Raw genomic sequence first — 3,046 nt, forward strand, 5'->3', positions numbered from 1 at the left:
GTTGTTGTAAGTAACAAGTTATCCTATTTTTTATAAGCACCAAGTTCTGGATAAATAAATTATATAATGTGTATTTGTTTAATTCGTGGGTCACAAATCACAATTGCAAATACGAAGTCAGAAATTAAGGATGAGCTGTAATTAGTTAGAAGGTCATTTTCGTTATCCACCAATTACAATTTATGCTGAGATGCTAGCTCGATTTTTTGCAGATGAGTTAGTAACAAACCTACAGAATCCAACAAATAGAGACTTGGGTTATATCAAATCACTGGATATAATGGACTACGGGAATAGTATTGAAGTTACAAATACTTCTGGTTCAATTTGTCCCCACTAATTAATTCATAGTTAACTTCATTCTATATTATGTGCGCATACTTTCAGTTTTTTTAAAGCTGCATATGAGGAAGGGGCCTTCAGAAAATGATGATCCAGCCTTGAATTTACTAAAAAGAAGTTTTGAATATATGTATCACATTTAAATTGGATTATCAACATCACATACTCAAGGGGCCTAGTGATTCTCAAAATAATTATAAACATCCTTCTGGAGTGTTGTTTGTTGCTGTAGAAATGGGCAACACTACATTTCTGATTGAACTCTTTCAAGTATATCCCCATCTATTAACGGCCAGAAATGTGAATAATGACAGCATATTTCATGTAGCTGTCATGCATCGTCACCTTGGTATCTACAATCTACTGTATGAGATTGGGAAAAGAAGGATGATATCAACTACACACCCAAACGCACAAGGCAACACTATACTACATCTCTGTAGTACTGGCCATGATGGTCACTTTTGCAGCCAGCTTCTTTGACTTGTACAATAACGGGTTGAAATGGGTACCGATTGTTATCAGTATATTAGCTGCCATCTCAGTCATGTTGTTTGCTCTACTTCAGCTTCCAGTGTGGTCTGATATGTTCCGCTCCACGTTTGATTCTCGGTATCTCTTCAATCCCCGAAGAAGACGTATGTTATACAATAAATCAAGGGTGTAGTTCTCTTCTAGAAACATGATTGTTTAAAAGGTGTTTAAATTCTACTTGAATTATGTATATCTTTTTCATGAAATTTGATGTATTTTAAAAGATAAAAAATATTTTAATTTTAATAATTCATTATTTTTTTTATTTTCTTATAAATTCAAATCTTCTCAAATATTTAGACATTAATACTTAACTTTTCTCAAAATAACTCATGTAATACATAGGTCTCGCAACTAGTTTGTTTAATAAAAATATGATGCGTTCGTCCTGATTTTTCTATTTAAATAATGCTTCGGGACATACCTGAATAAGTTCAATCAGATGTCTGAGTGTTTTCCTTTTTCTGCAGCAACAAATAAAACATCATAAGGATGTTCGTTGTGTTCACTTTGGTTGACAAAAGTGGACAGGTTGGATATCCGATTTTGAACATGAATAGTTATACATGGAGTCACAAATCTAAGTGCAGATCCAGTTTTTTACTTCATAATGAAGCACTTAATTTGCTAAAGGCTTCTATATCATACGGTTTCATCTAAGGAGGATGCCCTAGTCTGAAACCTGATAAGCAAAACACCACTACTAGAAAAACAACCTTTTACGACGTGCAATCAATGACACGCACTGATAGAGGACACCCATTTGTGCGTGCCCTAAAAATTGATGTCAATTTTCCAAAATATGAAGCATAGAGGACACGTATTTTTGCGTGCCCTAAAATTAGTGTCTAATAAAAAATAAAAATAAAAACACAGAGGGCACCATAAATAAAATGTGTGTCGTCTAGCTATGTCGTTTTATAAATTTTAATGAAACATGCGTTTCATCTAAGGGGGAAATGAAATCCCAAAAATTAAAAAGCCCGCTTTGTTTCCACCGGCTGAAAACCCTAGCTCATCCCCGCCGAAATGCCCCTTTCTTTCTTTCTTCTCTCTCGATTCTCAAACCTCCACTGCTTCACTTCTCCACATCTGCTCTCCAATTTTGCATCTCCAACGCGATCCTCCGACAACTTCGCATCTTCGTCGCTTGTTCCCATAACTTCTCCACATCTGCTCAACTTTCTCTGTACGTCCGTCCGGTTCTTGTTCGACGACCGGAGATTGAAACATTGTTGGTGAACCGAGCAAGGCCATCCACCGTTGGGTAGACCCTCACACCGCCCACCTCTGACCACAACTCCTTCTCCCATTCTTTTTACCCTCTATGATGAACCTCCCCCAACCTGCAATGTGGGAGCAATGGTGGGTACTAAATCGTCATGGTCACAATTGAGAAGCAAACTTAGAACCGCGTTGCCGGTGGCTACTAGATCAACCATGGTCAATCAGCCCAGTCTCTGTATCAGGTTCGTATTCTTTTCTTTAGGTTGTTCTTCAATTAAAGAACTTACTATGCTTAGATCGTTGATAATATTTGTTTCTTTTTTATGAATATGTTTGCGTTGATTGAGGTTTTGAGTCAACTGGTTAATGTTTTCTTATTGAAAAGCTATTATCTGTACATAATGTGATATAATAGACAAACTATGCTGATTGAGTACTGATTAGGTTTAGGATTTTTTTTTTGGTAATGGGGGTCAACACTAGTGATCAGGCATGATTGAAAATCATAATTTGTTTTAAGTTTAATCCCCTTAAGCTTATTTATGTATTGAAAATTATAATTTGTTTAACTTCTATCCCCATAGTTGTTTTACATGCTCCTCAGGAAAGTCATATAAAATCACTACGTAAGTATGGGATCTTGCCACAAATCCAGGTAAACGTTTATGATTTTGACAAGTTTCATGTGTGAAATTACATTTTTTGTTATTGATGGCAACTTTTCTGTAATCAAATATAAAGTAAATAGATATGGTTATAAAAGTTTTTCAACTTCTTTCAATCAAATATAGAGTTAAATTACACGTTTGTTCCCTTTGCTGTGGAAGTAGGAGTTGAAGGATTTTGTTCCAGCTGCCATTGATGCTCTGGAAGAGGTGATTAATGATTAATTGGATCTTGAATCTTGATTGATTGTTCAATAGATGTTTATAGATGAATATAG

Source organism: Lactuca sativa, chromosome 8 (assembly GCF_002870075.4).
Source record: "Lactuca sativa cultivar Salinas chromosome 8, Lsat_Salinas_v11, whole genome shotgun sequence".
Classification (NCBI taxonomy): domain Eukaryota; kingdom Viridiplantae; phylum Streptophyta; class Magnoliopsida; order Asterales; family Asteraceae; genus Lactuca; species Lactuca sativa.